Source organism: Chinchilla lanigera, unplaced genomic scaffold, assembly GCF_000276665.1.
Source record: "Chinchilla lanigera isolate Chin_1 unplaced genomic scaffold, ChiLan1.0 scaffold00008, whole genome shotgun sequence".
Classification (NCBI taxonomy): Eukaryota; Metazoa; Chordata; class Mammalia; order Rodentia; family Chinchillidae; genus Chinchilla; species Chinchilla lanigera.
Genome location: NW_004955409.1, coordinates 35,639,083 through 35,659,542, shown reverse-complemented (window position 1 = coordinate 35,659,542; position 20,460 = coordinate 35,639,083). Strand labels below are relative to the sequence as shown.

General features: G+C 36.7%; 1 long non-coding RNA gene across 1 annotated transcript in view; it reads left to right on the top strand.

The window, feature by feature from the left end:
- LOC106147747 overlaps window positions 1-1,873 on the top strand; it is an 8,181-nt gene extending 6,308 nt beyond the window's left edge. The window contains exon 2 of the long non-coding RNA XR_001232678.1: window positions 1,750-1,873. This is a non-coding gene — a long non-coding RNA (uncharacterized LOC106147747). The remainder of the gene's footprint in view (window positions 1-1,749) is intronic.
- Window positions 1,874-20,460: the final 18,587 nt, after the last annotated feature.

Genomic DNA, 20,460 nt, shown 5'->3' with positions numbered 1-20,460 from the left:
GTTCTGACTACTTATAATTACAAACTTATAATTCAGTATGGCCAAAACTATATTTGAGTGCACTCTAAGTTCATAAGTAAGTTGTCTTGTATATGTGTTTTGTTTGTCTCTCTGTCAGATTTGTAAACAGCTGTTTTACTTGAGCTCAATAAATTTCTCTTTTTGTATTTTTTTGATTTTTGAGGTAATTGTCTGTAATCTAATTTGGTTTATTTGTAAGTATTATCTAAATTAAAGATTTGCTTCTACCACGTTGCCGGTTGGTCAAAATTATGTTAAAATTGGTTTTATAAATGTTTAAATATTTTTTTATATATTATGATTTGAAAGTCTCTCACTATACAAAAACTGACATGTCAAATTCTGATTGGATGTTCATAGAACATAAAAAAAATGGGTTAAGATAATTAAATAAAAATCCCTTGGGTAGAGAGAGATTGTTGGATAGGACTCCAATTGATAAATAAAAAAGCAGCTTCCTGGAATAACCTTAACCAGTTTTTGTTCATTAATAAGGAGCCCTGATAATCTCCATAGCCTTATGGGAGACACAGCGATATATATTGTTCAAAATATATTATTGTGATATGTTTATATTGGTCATTGTCAGAAGGTTAAAAAAAATAGTGACAACTTCTTATTGCTAATTTCATGGTATATTAAATGTATTTGTGCCTTCAAAATGTACAGGGTTCTAAAATATAAAACTGGAACTGTTTATATAATGTTAGACATCTGCCTTTTCTCTTGTGCTCCAGATATTTATAATAAGAGGTTCATGGGTCATCATTCAAATAATTTTTTTAACAAAACCTTATGTGGTATATATATTATGTATATGCCACTACATTTAGAGATGCTTAGATGTTAAACAGCCCAGACAATGTTACAAATTTCTTAAATGACATCCTGTTTGAGGACAAGTTAGATAGTAGCTCCATATGTGTTAGGTAAGGATGATGACTAAAAGGGCTATTCTATTGTGCTACAAAAACGTCATCACACTTATTATATAACGATACTATGTATAATTTTTGACTTCCAGTTTTTTTTTGTAAAACTATGTGATTGTTGTCTGTTAACATTCCACAGAGATTCAACTACTAGAACATCCATGATTGGTAAAAAATAATAGTTCTCTGGTTATACTTTATATTTCAAGGTGCTTGCAATGTAATGTCATTAACATTTTCTGCTGAATGTTTAACAACTGAGGTTTGGAGATGAAAAATTAGAGAGATAAATTGGGCTAAGAGGACACCAATATTATGGCCAAAGCCTTCCAAGGTCAAATAGGACTCAAGACATAAGAAAACTTCTGCTGCCACATCATGCAATTTGGTTGAGTCCCTGATTTTCTGATCAAGGAGATTATGGGACCACAGAGAAAAATGATTATACAGTGTAATGTGCCTAAGGAGAGTCATCAGGAGAAAACAGTCTTCCAAGCTTTCAAAGAAAGCAACTTGGTCAAGCAATGACTGTGACTCATCCAGATGGCTGGCACTGACAGAAGTACTAAGAGACACTGCACATGGTTCCAAGGTAACTCCTGAAGAGAGTTAACAGACCTTGATAAAAAAAATTCGTTTTAATTAATACAGGTCTCACTTTAACTTGGTCTTGAGCAACCAACAGAAAAATATAACTACAACCTATTAGATAAATGATAAATAATAATAATAATAACAACAAGGTGTTCCAGTTCAATTAATAACATGGGACAAGGGTATGTTTATATGTTGACAGGTCATCAACCACCATCATAGATGCCATCCTGGAACATGGTGCCATAAAAAGAGAGATCTTCAAACCCATGGTAAAGTCTGCTGCCAATAGACCTGTCATGGATTCTACAATGGACTGATTCTATGAACATGCTTGTGTCTTCTACTTCTTTCCTGACAATGCTAGTCATACTTTAGCTGCTATGTAGGAAAGACCTCTGGCCCGACAAAACAAAGAGAACATCTCTACAACTACACCCTCAAGTGCCCTCGGATGGACTTTATTGGACCTAGCCAGGCTGTACTTGCTTCCCTACACCTTCTTTGTGCCCAACAAACTGCGATGTTCATTGTTCCGACATGTAAGATGACAAACCCCCATTTTGGAGCCCAGGCTGCCATCGCATGACACACTTTGTATTTCTTAAAAAAAAAAAGTCATAGAGGGGGGAATGTAGGGTATGATGACGCTTAGCATGTCTTTTTAAGATAAAATAATTCTAGTCTTAATGCAAGCCTCAAAATGTGTCTTAAAAAACATCCAGGAGGGTTGTAAAGAGTTAACTTTACAGTCCTGACTTAGCCCTAAATGCTTCTCCAAAGACAAGGAACACCAGGGCCCAGATAACCACCTGTGACCCTGCCTGGGTTGTTTCATCCCTTCCCTGGCCCTAGACAAACATTGTAACCATAAATAAATGTATGATTATCTAAAGGGGGACATATAAAACAGAGTATGCTTGGACTCATGACCGGAGCCTAAGCCGGTCACATGACACAAGGGAATCAAGGATTTGATTCCTTCCTAAAATCAGTGAGGAACGTAAAAGCCTCACAAGGGACCTGCATGGCCTCACAAAGAACATGAAAAATTACTGATTACTCTCCCTCTTTTCCTTTCCACCTGCGACGTTCCGCATTCTAGCCCCTCCCGGAAACACCCTGAAATGTATCGTTCCTTTCTTGTAAGTTTCCTATAGTTTCTCGGAAGACTGCTTCACAAAGACATTGCCTGCCAAGCAGGATGTGGTTTATGTGGTTTTTTGGCTTAAAAGCTGCTCTCACCCTTGGTTCGTGGTTGATCTGATCCTACCCTATGTGGAGGCTCTCAGTCAGTTGTTGGCCCGCTAATAAAGGTTCATTCTTAAATCTCAATTGGTGATCCATGCGTTTTGGTGTTTGTCGGTTGGTACCTTGGTTTGGTTCTGAGTCCAGAACAGTATAAACTTATGTTACTTGGCTTATGTCTTTTCTCTTCAGAAATCTCACCTCTGCCCCAGTCTTCACAGAATGGGCAACATCAGGGATTTATCTGTCTCCATACGTTATAATGGCTCAGATGTTGAGGAATATCCTTGTTCTGAGAGGATTCCCAGCCTGGGTGCTGCTGAGTGTGTCAGAAGGAAGGATTTTATAGTGCAATTAAGTGCTAGCTGACTCATGTAGGGAAAAGCAGAGCTGGGGTAAAGGCACATCGTAGTTATTCTGATTAATCTGAGAGTATTACTTAGTGGCAGAATGTCTTACACATAAATGCAGTGATAAAAGAGAATGCAAGGGGCATCAGTATTAATCCACACTTTGCCAAGTTTTAAGGGTGTAAAAAGGGAATGATAGAGCTCATTGAAATTTCTACATCCTGCACAGCAGTTATATTTACAAATTCTAAAATGAAACATTCAGAGATATTAGGAGATGATCCCAAAGTCATATGCTTTCTTATAGTTTGGCTTAACAAACACACACATACACACAAGCCACATTCTTGCCACACTGAAAACTTTCCTTTCTATCTCTCTTAGAAGAAGTGGGAACTACAAAGGGCAAATTTCAGCTCAGCAAGAGAAAGTGATCTCCAAGTGCAAGGTTGTGAGTTCGATCCCCGGTACCGGAAAAAAACCAAAACCAAACCAAACCAAACCAAAACAAAACAAAGAGAAAGTGATCTCATAATGAGAGCTGTCTTGGGAATGGCCACTCTGTTAAGCCCATGTACTTTCTCTCGAGGGAGTTCCTGCAACAGAGGTAAGAGAATATCTATGTGCTGGCAGGTTACAATGAATGTGGGGGAAAGATCACTTTTAAGATCTCATGCAGCTCTGAGTCTTTTTCTGAGTTGGAAGCAACCTGATCTGGGAATTGGGCATTTTGGTGTTCTCTTCAGTTATTTGACTCAGTTGCCTATTTCTGGGTATCATGATCTCATCTGTCAGAAGCACTACAGAATAGCATAAAGACTTTTAAATGTTTTTAACTATAGTATCATTTACAAGGGGTTGTGTGTGTGAAGGTAGCTTTTTGAATTATGTGTGTGTCAAGGTAGTTTTTTGGAAAATCTATCTCTAAATTTCCATGTACGATATCACTCTATAGCTTGCTGTATATCTATACTTTGGCATATGTATTCCCACACGTATGCATTTCAGTATGTATTTTTGTGTATGATCGCATACATAAGACACACATACATATTTATATTTGTGTGTGTTCATGTGCAGTGTTTTTATAATTTTGTTTGTGTGTCTTCATTTTTGGCTTTCCCAACATGATCTGGAACATCTTTGTCACAGGAACAATTTTTCCATGCAAGTAGAAGTTCTGAAGTCAGCTACTTTTCCCTCATTATGAAGATGGCCAGGATCATTAAGATATTCTGCTCCTGGGATCTTCATTTGCAAGAAGATATGAGGGTGGCAGGAACCTAGAAGAGTAGAAGGTGTTTCCACATTGTGAAAATGAGTTTTGTATTGGTGGTTGGTGAGCATTTTGGATGAGGTGTATGTTTGCATAATTGTTACTAGACTTGATACCAAACACAACACTCCTGATTGACATCACGACTGGCAGAAAATGGCTGCTGGTTATGCCTCAGACAAGACTGGCTTCAAAACAGGAACTCTGTGTCGACAAGTAGCCTCATATCACAAGTGTGGCCTGTAGGATAGGAACCATCTGACTTGAAGGGTCACTGTGATACTGAAACTAAAAATTTAACATCAACCATTATGTTTTGTGTGTTAGAAGATATTTTCCATTTTTCTGGTACTATGTGAGCTTCTTTGACTTCAGTGGTATTTAAAACATCTAATAGTGTGTGGATGTTTTCCTTGCTAGTTTGCATTAACCCCTCTACTCCGTGAGGTAAAGCATAAAATGTGACTGCCCTGGTTGTGTTTTTTCTCCCTGAAGAAAGTCTATACACTGTTTCCAATTCCATACTTGCTATATTATTCTCATGAAGTACTCTTGAAAATTTTAAGTGTAAGAAATATGAATGCTATTAAATACTTTCCATTTATGTGAGTTTCCTAGCAGACTCATATTATTCTGATTAGCCTGAGGGAAGAAACAAGGCACAGGATCAATCTCATGGCTGTGAATTTGTGAAGGTGTGGATGATGCCAACAGCCTTGCTTTGGGGCTTCCAGCACCTGAAGCTGTTGAGTGAGTGGCCTGTTCAGTGAACCCTGAGCTTGTGTGTGAGGGCTTGACATGCACGGCTGTGAGGGGAGCTGAGAGCTCTGGGAAAGGTCCTGCCTGCTTATTATCTAAGACTCTGTTCTGGAGCCAGCAATTACTGGCTTCTTAGAATCCCTCAGACAACGTGTGAGACAGAGAGATCTACTTGAATTAAAATCCCTGCTAGTCTGTCAGAAAAGTCCCTCTAGAACAAATTTGGGCTCAGGGAATGCTGTGTGAAGAAGAGATGGGAGTCACTGGCTCAGGCAAAGTCACTTTGAAGAGCAAAGCTAGGTTGGGGGATTCTGTAAAGCAGGTGTGTGCAACCCATGGCCTGCAAGCTGTGTAGAGCTGTGGACAGCTGCCCCACAAGATCACACACTTTAGCATTATGATGAGATTTTCAGCAATATCTTTCAGACTTGATTGTGCAGTGCTCAGCACAGACTGTGTAAATCACAGTGGAACTCAAGGTGAGGGGACATTGCAGTGCGAGCTCTACCCCTGTGTCCACCACACACAGAACATTGGTGAACAGTGGTTTACCAGGATGAAGCACAGGGAGGAAAATTGTCTCAAAAATGTTTGATGAGTATTTTGAGGACTCACTAAGAATCGTAAGCATTTCCATTGAACCAGATATGGATGCTTTAGTTTCATAAAATAAAGTCCAGAGTCCTACTAGCTGTATGCTTTTGTTGCCCCCTTTAAAAAAGTTATAACAGAAATAGGAAAAAGTTTTGATACTTATATACATTAACTATAGCATGTATTTTTAATGAGACCCAGGATCATCTCTCTTGACTCACTTTTTAAAATTTTTTATTTTTAAGAGAAAAAAACTAGCAAAACAGCAACAATGAAGACAAAAACAAAACAACACAAACACAACAAAAATGATACATAACCTCAACACAAAATGATAGGAATTAACAATGGCTGCTGCATTATATACTGTTATTCAACGAAGTTGGTCAGTCCACCAGATGTAAGAATGTCTTTGATCAATCTTTTTACTCACTGTGAACCAAAAGGCAAACCGAAAGTTTGGTCACATCAGCTCTAAATGGTCCAAAGTGTTGAATCAGGCTGGAAAAGAGCATGGGTTTAGGAGCCAGGTGGGGCATGGGGGGAATAAGCAGCCCCTCAGCTTCCTACCTTCCAACATTCCTGGTTGCCCGGACCAGAAGAAATATGTGCACCTTTGTTGGACTTCTCATCCAACTCTGTCCAGGGTGAACAGATCCCCTGAACTAGGTGCCCGCACATGTATAAGAAAAGTAAAAAAAAAAATCAAACCAAGAGAGCCAAAATTCTGTGGTCAGGTGCTAGCAGCTTCTAGGACTGACTGACTCCTGATTACCATCTTCAGTAACCTTTTATTCAGAATCAACCCAGGAGGCAGCAGAGGAATTGGAGGATATCAACTGTTTTAGCAAGGACAGTACAACTCTATCATAGGAATGTCACCTAACCAGTAAGCCATCATGTTATCTTCCTTTGCCCATATCTCAGCAAAGCATCTAGTATTGATCATGAGGCTTACAATGCTTATGCTAGACTTCCTCCAGAACCCAACAATCATGGCTTGGTCAGGCCTCAGACAATACACAAAATAGTAACTGAAGAAAGTCCTTCTCCACATTTCCCCTTTTTTGTTTTGCTGCAACTCTTTGAAGCATCAGCGAGAAGGTCACCAATAGTCTTTCTGTTTCTCTCGGCATTTTCTAGATGAACTTCACTAGACTAAGGGGAACAGGCAAAGTACAATTATAATACCATGTACAATGACAGTAGAAAATTGGAAAAATAAGAATATAGTCTAAAGTCCATGACAGTGGTCAACCATCAGTCTACATCTTGTGATTACACTTTTCTGCTGGATGTCTAAGACCAAGTTAAAGTGAGACTTGCATAAATAAAATTTTAACCTTTAACTAACAGGGGTCAGTAAGCTTAATATTACAAACTGATCTGAACATAAATACCTTAGAACATACAAATGGAACAATTATTTTTTAACAACCATGGATATCCTAGTATTTAAATCCTAATAGAATGTTAAGAAACAATGTTACATACTTTTACCCAGAAATATAGATATCAAAACCATACATAACATTGCTACATGACAATCATGATGACATATAGTAACATACTTAAATTTTCATTTTGACATGACATGTCTCTTTTATAGGGGTGTCTCCCAAGAGACTATGGAGATCACTGGGGGCTCCTTATTAATGAGTAAAGGGTGGCCACTCCTCTATTCATCAGTTGGAGTCCTAGCCAATAATTTCTCCTTGCCTTGAGGACTGTGGTTAAAATATCTTAATTTGATATTATATAAACCAGCTGGTAACTCAGGTGAAACATGTTTTTAAATCTATAATCCAATTGCTGAGCTCAAAAGAACAGGGAACAGTTGTTCACTGAAAAACATGTAAACAAGTACACAGAGCAAACAAACAAACATCTTTACAAAATCAGAGTGCACTCAAATATATTTTTGACCAAATTGAATTATAGTAATTCTATTATAATTTTAGAAATTTATAATTTAAATAGACTAGTCAGATTTTGTTGTGAATAATTTAAATAGTCTAGTCAGATTTTGTTGTGAGATCTCTTAGTAAATTTTTGGAAGGAACAGAATCTTTTATCTACAAAAACTATGTACATTTTGTATTTTATCCACTTGACTTTCTGTTGTAATTAATGTTCCCCATGTGTCATATAGACTGGGAAGTCATCTAGATTCATTAACATAAATTGGTGCAGGCATATTTGCCCAATTTTGTAGAGTAAGTGTCTACTGAAGTGGCTGTTACAGCCAACATGGCTAGAAACATATTACCAGCCATAAAGTCTTGTCTAATGAAGTTCAGCAGCTTCTCAGCATCATAGGTCAATTTCTTAAGTTGTCCCCAGGTTGGGGGTTGTGCTTTTTGAGTGTTCTTGGTTGGTGTCTGGGGATGATGCTGTAGTGACATTGCTCTCATTTCTTCCACTAGAGGATTCAGATCGAATCTGACTCTTCTGGGGCTCATGTTGAGGTTTAATTCTTCCAGCAGGTAACCATACTTTTTCTCCTGAATCTGTAATGACACAAGCAAATCCTCTCTCCCAAATTGGAACAATACCTCTTTCCCATACTCCAGTGTGAATATCTTTCCAATAGATAGGTTGCCCTATTGGTTCTGTTGGCCTCTTAATAACAGTGGCCCAAAATTTTTCTGCTGTTGTAGTAGATGAATCTTTACTAATATCTGAAAATTTTAAAGTGAATAGGGCTTTATGTAATAATTGGCATGGTGAACTTCTATCCCCATCTTCCCCCTTTGTTTCGCTAACATAAATTTAAGAGTATTCTGTGCCCTTTCAACCATACCTTGTCCTTGAGGATTTTTTTTTTAAATGAAAGGAGGAAAACATTAACAGACAGACAACCTTCTACAAAATAGCAAAAGAACAGTACAGACAATACAGGGTTACAAACAAAGTGGTAGGAAATTAACAATGCTTGTTGTATTACATGTTAATATCTTCAAAGTAGTTTCTCATGAAAACAAATACAGACATGCAATATTGATCAATCAAGGACTCATTAGAAGTTTCTTTCAGCAAAGAAGTAGAAGACAGTATATCAACTATGTTAACTATCCTGTATATACAAACGTACAAAATTTCTCCTTCTTTCGCTTCTTTTTTCCCACCTCCCAGTTGCCCTTTAACCTTGAGCATTTTCCTATCATTTCACAATGTCTATCATACATATATGGAGTGCCAGTGTCATGATTAATATCCCACAAGGCACAGAATTGTTTGAAGGAATGTGACATGTAAGCAGGTTAATTGTCAGTTTTAATTGCTTTTGGTTTACCTATAATAGCAAAACACTCTAACAAATGATTTTTAACATGTACAGATTTTTTTTCATAGTACAAAGGGCTTATATAAAGCCAGAATATTTATCAACAACAACATATACAAATCCAAGTTTCCCAAAGGCAAGCATATGTGTTACATCCATTTGCCACAACTCATTACTTTGCAAGCCTCTAGGATTTGTTCCAGGCTGAAAAATGGGTTAATAAGCAGACCACAAATAGGACAAGATAAAATGATTTCATGAGCCTGTTGTGGAAAGTTAAGGAAATTTTTTACATAAACCTTTGGTACTTACATGAGGTAAAGTATGAAATTTAGTGGCTAAACAATCTGGAGACTGGGCTTACCTATACTTTGACTCTTCTCTGGTCGGCTGAACACTGACTTAATTCCTTTTTCTGTAGTCTTGAAGACTCCTCTCGTTTTCAAGTTCCCATCCGACGGCTCTTCTTCAGTTGGTAGAGCACTGACTTAATTTCTTTGATTCCCTTTCCTAGTCTTGACTTACTTTCATACCCTAGTCTTGAAGACTTATTTTCATACCTTAGTCTCGAAGACTTATTTTCATATCTTAGTCTCCAAGATTTATTTTCATATCTTCGTCTCCAAGACTTATTTTCATCTTAGTCTCAAAGACTTATTTTCCTTGGTCTCGAAGACTTATTTGCATATCTTAGTCTCAAAGACTTATTTCATACTGTAGTTCAACTTTCACTCAGGTCTCTGATCCTAGCGCCATTATGTTGGACTTCTCATCCAGCTCTGTCCAGGGTGAACAGATCCCCTGAACCAGGTACCCGCAGATCTATAAGAAAAGTAAGAAAAAATCAAACCAAGACAGCCAAAATTCTGTGATCAGGTGCTAGCAGCCTCTAGGACTGACTGACCCCTGGTTACCATCTTCAGTAATCTTTTATTCAGACTCAACCCAGGAGGCAGCAGAGGAATTGGAGGATATCAACTGTTTTAGCAAGGACAATACAAAATTATCATAGGAATGCGACCTGACCAGTAAGCCATCATGTTATCTTCCTTTGCCCATATCTCAGTAAAACATCTAGTATTGATCCTGGGGCTTACAATGCTTATGCTAGACTTCCTCCAGAACCCAACAATCATGGTTTGGTCAGGCCTCAGACAATACACAAAATAGTAACTGAAGAATGTCCTTCTCCACACACCTTGCCTGGGCTTTTATTTCTCCTCCCTGCAGAGGAGATAGAAAAATAAAAATGACGTCTTCATTCATGTAAGACATTGTAGGTTGTTTTGTTACTTAATCACTATGACTATCATTTTGTATTAATTTCTATCATCATTTTAAGGGGCTGCTTTTATTTTGTCCCTAACAAGTACCATATGAACATATTTCAATTCAGTGATTTCCCTTTTGCTTCATATCAGGTTGTGCACTTTCCCCCTAGTGTACGCAACACTCTTCGGAATAGCGTTTATATTCTTGTCTCCTTCAGAGCATAAACACAGAAAGTAGGTTTGCTACCTTAATGTGTACTTTCATTTTTAACTTACTGTATGTTTTTCCAGTTGGATTCCAAAGTGATTGGATAGATGTTTACTCACATGAAGGCTGTACTAAGTACTTGTTATTCTGGTAAATCATTGCCAGCCTATTAAGGTAAAGTGTGTTCTTTATATTTTCATGATTTTGTCTAGGGAGAGCGAGAGAAGGCAAATAACTGCTTAGTGTTTTTATCCTCTTCTTCCCTAAGGCTCCTAAAATTATGCTTTAGGATTTTATAATACTATATTATATGAAAAACCATGAGTATATCTTCCCAGATTGTTATTATTCAAACTGTTTCTAATTTCTGATATTAGTTCCAATAATATTGGAACATGGATCTTTATGCCAAAAGTTCAGTGTATGCTGTGTGTGTGTCTGTGTGTGCCCCGTGCAGGCACTTGTGGTACTATTTTCAGGATGTACTCCCAATAGTAGAATTATTGTATTGTGTTATTGTCAATTGTCAGAAGTATAACAATGGGGGAAAATGTTGGGAATGAGGGGAGCTGCAATGTGTGGGCCAGGGATTTGAGGGAAATCTCTGTATTTATCTCTCGAGTTTGCTATAAGTGTAAAACTGCTCTTTACAAATTGAAGAAGTTGCTGTACCTAAAAATGCTCTTTAAAACAAACAAACAAACAAACAAACAAACAAACAAACAAGGAGCAAAGTAAACCAACAAGTCAACCTCCATAGAACAGTTGGGATAAGTACAATGCATAAAGAGTAGACTTAAAAGTACTTATGTCAATAAGTGTATAAAGATCAATATTCTAAATGCCACAGTACAAATTGAAGATAATCAGAGTGGGGATAAAACAAAACATAAATACATGCTATGTATAATACATTGAAAAAGTTAAAATTAGTGTGAAAATAGAACTATGTATATTAGTCCAAAGAAAACCAGTATAGGTGAATAAATAAGAGAAAATACTGATATTTAGACAATGGCACTTTGAAGGCCATGTACAGTCATTTCATAAGGATAATCGGTTTAATTCATAAGGCAGAGATGAAAATTGTAAATGTGTTTATTCGATATTATAGACAAAATAATATAGATTGAAGTGGTAGAGCATCACATTTAGAGATAGCTATCTGTTGTGAATGATTACTACAATCAAGCTAAGTAGTGTATCAACCAGCTCACATGCAGCAGTTTTGAATTCCTTCTGCTTACAATGTTTTACAACAGCACAAGTCAAAAATACATTTAAACAGAAAGAAAAATGTGCTCAGCATCACATTCTCAGAGATATTAGAACAGTGAATACCAGTCTCAAAGATTTCATATCTCTATACATTAATGCACTTTTGAAAATAAAAAAATTGACAATGGCCATATATAGTATTTTGTCACCTGCTGTTTCATGCAATGTAGTATATCAGGCACACTGTTTTATCAACATCATAAAATCTTAATGACATACTTAATAACTTTCTTCCATCCACTGTATTGTCTTCATTAAAACTTCTTTCCCCTTTTCTTTATTTCCTTTTTGTGGCCAAACAATAGTCTCCCTTGTATTTTCATGTCATTTTTTTAGACCCCACACATTAGGGAAAACATAGAAATTTGTCATTCTGAAACTGGCATATTCTCACTTACCACGATGATCTTCTGTTCCATTCATTTATCTGCAAATAATATGATTTCATCTTTCTTTTTAGTCAAATAGCATTCCATTGTACATATACACCAAAATTTATTAATTTAATTCATTAGTTGATTGGCGTCTAGGCTGGTTAGATATCTTTTATTTCTCTGCTGGATGCTCAAACCAGGGCCTTGCGCTTGGAAGGCAAGCATTCTACCCTGGAGCAACACTTCCTGCCATGGCTCCATATCTTGGCTATTGTGAATAGTGCTGTAATAAGCATGGGTGTTCAAGTATCACTGTAGGACACTGATATTAACTGTTTTGGCTATCTTCCAAGGAATGTTATAGTTGGTTTGCATGGAAGTTCTATTTTTAATTTTTTATTTTTAAGACAGTAAAATAGAAATAGTAATACAGAGATTCAAAACAAATATGAGGGTAACAATAATTAATAGATTGTGTGTTGTTCTCTTCATAGTAGTTATTCAGAGTACAAGACAAAGGCATGAAATATAGTTCAACAAATATTAGCAGAACTCTTTCTTTTCAATCAACTAAGAGAAATTAACTGTAAAACTATCTCAACCATCTTTTGCTTAAACATATGTACTTTTTCCTTTTCCCTTCCTTTCTTTTTCCTTTCCCCAATCAAATTTCTTTTTTCTTTTGAACAGTTTCTTCCCAATTCACAATATTTATTTTACATTTTGGATTTCATTCACTCATTCAGCTTCTCACAGTATTGAGACAATATGATGTTTACACAGGAGGGTCTGATTTATTTCACTTATGAGTATGGTCTTGAGTTGCATCCATTTACCTATAGCAGTCTCAAATTTATCCTTTATGGTTGAGTAAAGAAATTTATTAAGAAAATTATATAAAGAAAAGCACATACTTTTTATCTATTATATAAAGAAAAGTACATATTTTTATCCCTTCCTTGTTTGACGAACATTTGGATTGCTTCCAAGATTTAGCTATTACAAATTGTGCTGCTACAAATGTAGGTGAACATATATTGCTGTGGTATGTTTTTAATTCTTTTTGCAAAGTACCCACAAGGGGAATAGCTGGGTTAAATAGGACTGCTAATCCTACTCTTGAAGGGAATCTCCACATTGAGTTCTACAGTGGTTGCACCAGACTGCAACATCAACAGTGGAGAAGGGCTTCTTTTGCCCCACAGGCCCACCAGTATTTGTTACTGGTTGATTTCTTGATGGTGGCCATTCTTCCTGGAGAGAGATGGGATCTTAGTGTTGTATTAATTTGCATATCTCAAATAACCAATGGTGTTGAACAATTTTTCATGTATTTATTTTTCATTTGTATTTCTTCATCTGAGAAGTGTATATCCATCTCAATACCCATTTTTAGATTGGATTTTGAATTTGAGGGCATTGATTTTTGTTCAATTCTTTATATATACTAGATGTTGCAGAGAGACAACTGGGTATAATCTTTTCTGACTCTGTGGGTTGTCTTTTCACTGTGTTGGTGATTTCTTTTGTTTTATATAAGCTTTTTTAATAAGGTGAGATCCCATTTGTTGATTTTTGTAGTATTTTCTGTGCAGTTTGGATTTTGTCCATGAAATCTGCCTGTATCTATGTGTTCAAGATTTTTACCTATATTTTCTTCCTGTAAACTTAGTGCTTTTGGTTTACTATTTACATATGTGATCGATTTTGACTGTAATTTAATGCATGATGATAGACATGGGTCTAGTTTCAGTCTTTGGCACGTACAAAGCCAGTTTTGCCAGTGCCGTTTATGAAACTGTTCTTCCAGCGAACATGTTTGGCCCCTTTGTCAAAGATGAGATGGTTGAGTGTGTTTGTAGTTATGTCTGGCATACCGTAGCATTTTCCACTGATGCTCAGGTCTATTTTTCCCAATATCATGCTAATATTACCACAGTAGGCTTGTAGTAAAATTTCAAGTCAGGGATTGTAATGTCCCCTGCCTTGCTTTTGTTGTGCAGGATTTTTTTTTTGCTATTCTAGGTGTCTTCTGGTTCCAATGAATGTTAGGAATGTTTTGTCTACTTGTGTGAGGTATGCTAAAGGTATTTTGGTCAGGATTGCATTAAATATGTATAACAGTTTTTGGAGTATGGCCAGTTTCACTATGTTGGTTCTTCCTATCCATGAGCAGGTGATATCTTTCTGTCTTTTGACTTGCTCTTCAATCTCCTTTTTCAGAGTCCTGTAATTTTCACAGTACAGATCTTTTACTTCCTTTTTTAGATTGACTCTGACGTATTTCAGTTTTTGGATGCTATTGTAAAGGGTGTGGCTTCCTTAATTTGTCTCTGAGTGAGATTGTTGCTTGTGTACAGGGATGCTATTGATTTTTCATTGTTGACTTTGATTCCAGCTTCACTGCTGAATTGGGTTATTAAATCTACAAGTCTGTTTGTGGAGTTTTGGGACTCTTCTATGTAGAGTATCATGTTATCTTCAAGTAACTATCATTTAAATTTTTCCTTTCCAATCCTTGTTCATTTTACTTCTTTCCCTTGTGTATTTTCTTTGGCTGATGTTTCCAGAAGTATGTTAAATGGGACTGGTGAGATTTGACATCCTTGTCTTGCTCTTGATTTTAGAGTGAGAGCTTTATTTTTTGACCATTTAATACGATGTTAGCCATCATAGATGGCTTGGATCAGAACGAGGTAAAGACCATCTATTCTAATTTTCTGTAGATTTTTCAACCACAAATGGGTGTTGGACTTTATCAAAAGCTTTTTCTGCATCTATTGAGATGATCATGTGAGTTTTGTCTTTGTCTCTGTCATTATGGTGTGTTAAGTTTATTGATTGGCACATGTTGAACCATGCCTGCATCCCTGGGGTGTATCCTACTTGGTCATGCTGTATAATTTTGATGATTTGCTTCCATCTGTTTGCCAGCATCTTCTTGAGGAATTTTGCATCAATGTTCATTAAGGAGACTGGCCTACAGGTTTAGTTTTTCATTAGGTCCTTATCTGGTTTTGGAATGAGGTGATTCTTGCTTCCAGGGATGGTTTTGGAAATATTGTATCTTGGTTACTTTTCTCTCATTGCTGGGACAAAATACCTGATGCCCAGAATTAAGGAAGGAAAGGTTTATTTCACTTACAGTTTGTGGAGGTTTCAGTCCATACTTGGCAGGTTACAAGGCAGAGTGGCACACGGCAGAGGGCTACAGCTCATGGTGGCAGAACACAGCCGAATCAACAGCACAAAAGCAAGGAATGGTCCCAAGCAGCCTCTTCCTCTTCCTTACATATGCAAACTATCCACCCCAGGGCGGGTGGAGCTGTCACACCCATAATCAATCAAACTCTAAAAGCCTGCCCCATGACCACATGAGGCTTTGGGGGGACACCCAGACACAAACCATAACATATTGCTTCCCTTTCAGTTTTCTGAAAGAGTTTCATTATTAATGGCATTTGTTCTTCTCTAAATTCCTTGTTGAATTCAACAGTGAATCCTACACAATCTGGGATTTTATTTGTTGTTAAATTTTTAATTACATTTTCAATTTCATTGACTGATATCAGGTTAGAGTTTTATGTCTTCTTGATTCAGATTTGGCAGTTTATATATTTCTAGCAATATGTCCAATTCTTTTGTGTTTTCCCTCTTATTGGAATACAAGTTCTTGATTTAGGTACTGATAATCTTTTGGATTTCTACAGGCTCCATCTGAGTTTCCCACTTTTTATTCCTAATTGCTTGAATTTGAGTCTTTTCTCTTTTAATGAGGTTGTCTAAGGATTTATCAATTTTGTTTAATCTTTCAAAGAACAAACTCTTTAATCTAGTCCTTGTTTGGTTTTCTATGTCTACAGTGCATTAATTTCTGCTCTTATCTTTGTTTTCTCATCTTTATTATTTCTCTTAACTTTTAGCCTATGAATTTTTTTTACTTAAATGTATTTCTTGAATGCAACATATTGCTGGATCTTGGTTCTCTATGCATTCTTCCAGAGTGTTTGTTTTGATTGGTGTGTTGAGACCATTTACATGAGTGGCTATAATTGATATGCATTGGCTTATCTTTTTCTGTTATTTTCTGGTGTTATTTCTCTGCCTTTCCCTGTGTTTTATTGCTTTCCCTGCCTGATGGCTTGTTTGTATTGGTATCCTTGTGTTTGTGGTATTCACTTTCTCTTTCTAATATGTTTTTCAGAACAGTCTGAAGAGGTGGTTTGGGGATCATCAATTTCTTCAGTTGTTCTTTGTTGTTGAAGCATCTTACTACTCCATTGCTTTTGAAATACAGTTTTGTAGGGTACATCAATATGGCTTGAATATTTTTTTGTGTTCATTTTGCTTGGTACCAGGAATAGAACTCAGCTCCTTGCTCTTGCCAGGCAAGCACTGTGCCACTGAGCTATATCCCTGAACCTCAAGGTTTCTTGTAGAGCTTGAAATGACTTACTCCAAGCTCTCTTTGATTTTAGGGACTATGTTGAGAAGTGTGATGTGATTCTGATAGGCTTTCATTTATCAGTGATTTATTTCTTTTCTCTAGTCACTTTTATGTTTTAATTTTTTCTCATAACGGAAGGAAATTTTCTCTTATTTTTTTATTTTAAAAAATAAAAGAAGGAAAGCATATTAGCAGACAGACATCCATTTACAAAACAGCATAAGAGTAATACAAACAAAACAGTCACAGACATTGTGAAACAAAAGGAAAATGCTCAAAAGTAAGGGGCAACTGGGGTGTGGGAAAAGAAAAAGGAAACAAGGGCAAATTATGCAAGTATGTTTATACAGGATCACTAACATAGCTGTAATACTGTCTTATATTGCTGTACAGAAAGGAACAGTTAATGTTTACTTGTTTGATCAATCTTGTATATCTCTATTTGTTTTCCTGAGAAAGCACTTTGAAGTTATCAATAAGTAATATAACAACCATGGTTAATTTTCTAGTCACTTTTAAAGTTTGTTTTTCACTTGAATTTCTGGAATCTTGATATTATATCACTTGTGTAGATTTATTTTGGTCTGGTTATTTGGATTTCTATAAGCTTCATTTATTTGTATGTCAAATTCTTTATCCATGTTGGGAAGTTTTCTGCTATTATTTCTGTGTTTCTTTGACTTTTGTGCTCTCTCTAGCTTGCTCACTGACTGCAGTCATACTGAAGATGTTCTTATTTGTTTCATCTTGTAGCTGTTGTACTGATTTTTTATGGTCTCTTGTTCTTTGAAGTTGTGTCCCTTTTTATGGTCATCAGCCACAATCCTGTCTTTTAGATATTCTAACCTTGCCTTCCATAAATCTGCTGCATGTACTTCCAAAGGAGTTTTTAATCTCTTGAATTTGTGTTTGGATCTGTGTCATGGATTCCATTTCTTTCCTATGTTGGGCATTCACATGTTCTATCAGTCTTGAGAGCTTATCTATTCTTTTAAAATCTCTGTGCTTTAGTTTCTTTCATTTTGATCATCACTTCTTTGTACATCTCAGAGATTATTTTTTATAGCATTTTGCATTCACTTTTTCACTTCTATTGCTATCATTTCAGAAAATTCCAGTGGTTGACTTCCAATTCTCTGTATCTCATAATGCTCTAGAGTTGTCCTTGTGGGCAAAGCACATGGGGTTACATTTTGCTTCTTTTTCTTGTCAGTCTTTATTTATATTTTTAATTTTATTTTGTTATCTGTGCTGATGTTTCTCAATATATTATGGTAGAGAGGTTTATTCCTGGCAGATGTGTTCTAGATGTAGATGGCTCTTGGTCTTTATGTGTATCCCAAGGACCTGCCTTCCAAATATTGTAAGAATGATACATCTTATGGGGGCTGGGGATTTAGCTCAGTGGCACAGGGCCTGCCTGGCAAACACAAGGTTGTGAGTTGGATTCCCTGTACTGGAAAAAAACCAAAAAACAAAAAAAGAAGAAAAAGAACAAAAAAGAATGATGCATCTTAAACTTCAGAAAGAGCACTTGCTATGTATTTATGTATTTATGTATTTGTTTCAGGATCCAGTCCTTTGGGACTGTTTTATACTGATCCTTATGATTCTTTACAATCACAGTATTGGCGTACAGGGCAGAAAAACTAATTCCAACAGGTATGACATGCTGGTTAAAGTAGTACAGTTGGAAATAACAATATTCTCAAGCACAGCTTGGTTACTAACAAGTTGTAGTAACTATTAGGCTCATAATGTTTACCTCAGTAGCAAATTCTACAGTTAGATAACAAAATCCAGCTTATTTCAGGAGCTTCTACACCATGATTTTCCACTTAGTAGAGTGGTTTTACCCTGTGGTGGCAGTGATTTCAGAGCAGTAGGGGCAGGATAGAGAGATGAATGAGGTCAAATATAAGCGGAACAAGGATGGAGGGCAGAGGATGATCACCCAACTGTTGGAAAATTGTAGTACTCAAGTGGGCAAGAATGGAAGAAAAAGTGAATGACTACTGAAGTGACCCAAAAAGAAGAGACAATGTTTACTGACAGGAAAGTCTCATAAAATTAAGTGAGATAGTTGATCAAAGAGAGGAAGAGGATGAGGAGAAGAAAATGAAAACAAGGGAAGAGATCTAAATAATGAAAAGGAAAAAAAAAAAGAGGAAAAAGGAAAAATAACCATGAATAGAAGGAAAAGGTGAACAAGACAAAACATAGCAATGAAAAATTCCCAAGCTGACAGAATAAGGAAATCCAGAGAATCAGAGAAAAATGAAAGTAGTAAAATTTGACTGGTGTGTACTTTTCTGCAGTGAGTCTAAATCAGATTTCAGAAATGGGAACTCAAGCCAAGTTTACAGGTGGTTTTGTGTTGGGTATGGGGCTGATCTTGGCCTCTAGATGTGCGGGTCAGCTAGTCTTGTGTTGCTGGAGTTCCCCTGGAGTCATGTTAAAAAAGAGTAGCCTTCCTTCCCACTTCTATTTCATGTGTCTGTGTTCTGAAACACACAGTCTGGTTCACCTAACTTACCAAGTGTTGGCTCATACTCTCACAGTTTCTTTGAACTTGTCTACACCACTACTCTTGCCTGCCCATCGTGTGTGCCCCAGGTAGGGCCTCCTGTGTCATGAACAAAGAGGATGAGGTGGACATGTACCCTGAGACCCTCTTGCCAAAATGCGCAGACAATTCAAATATTCAACAGCACGAGAGGACAAATATAGAGGATGATACAACAAGGGATAATTTCTCTCTGGCCAATAAAAGTATTGTATTAGGAAACTACTAAGTGGAATAGAGAAATTTGTTACATGGAAAACATACACTACAACTCAGTATACAATGTGGTACTTATTTTGTATGTGTGTGTGGGGGAAAGGGTACCATCTAAAAGATCAATTTTATGAGTTTCATTTTTATCTTTTTATTATCTTATATTTGATATAATGGAAGTTTATTCCTTTTATAAGAGGAAAAAGATGTATGGGCAAGCATCTTTGTAAAAGATAAATACTATGGACCACTGCCATAAAGCAAAGCTAGCAGTTTAGCAAAAACGATTCCCCTTCCTTCCAAGGGACATGGGTGAACTACAGGTCTCCCCGGCCCAGCCTCCTCTGAGGTCAGTGGGCTGTGGACTGTTGCAAATGGATGTGGTTAGAAATGATATGGACACCTTCCAGGCCTGAGCCAGCACATTCTCCTGTGCCTGGCCATCCAGACCTCCAGCGTCCAATAGCTTGGTAGCAGATAAATTTGAGAAACTGGGAAGACACCTCTTGGGGGACTGAGCCTTGGTTCCTTAGTCTGGGTGACTGTGTAATTTACTGTGCAAAGCAGGACAGTTGAGAATAAAGGAGGATAAGTACTCATGGAGAACACTAGTTTTAGACTAAGGGTGAGCAACAAATAGACTACTGGGTTACAGTTTATCAGTAAAAATTTACCTGTGACAGTAGGCGGGGTTACTGTAACATGTAGCAACTTACTTAACACAACTTTCTTACAAAATATTTTAAAAAATATTTAATAATTGGAGAAGTAGGAACATAGAATAAATTAGAAATCAAAGAAGAGACAAGTCAGTCTTAATCCCACCATGCAACTGACCACTGTGAACAGGGATTTCTCTGTCTTTTATTATTGTATGCATTGTACTGCATAATGAGCATATGCATGTGGAATACTTTGACCACTTTCTCTCCTCCTCTAGCTCCCCTTCAGCCTTTCTTTCCTCTTCCTCAATACTATCTCTGCTACTTTCATGCCTTTTTATTTCTAAATAATAAACAAATAATATATTTGAGAGAAGACAG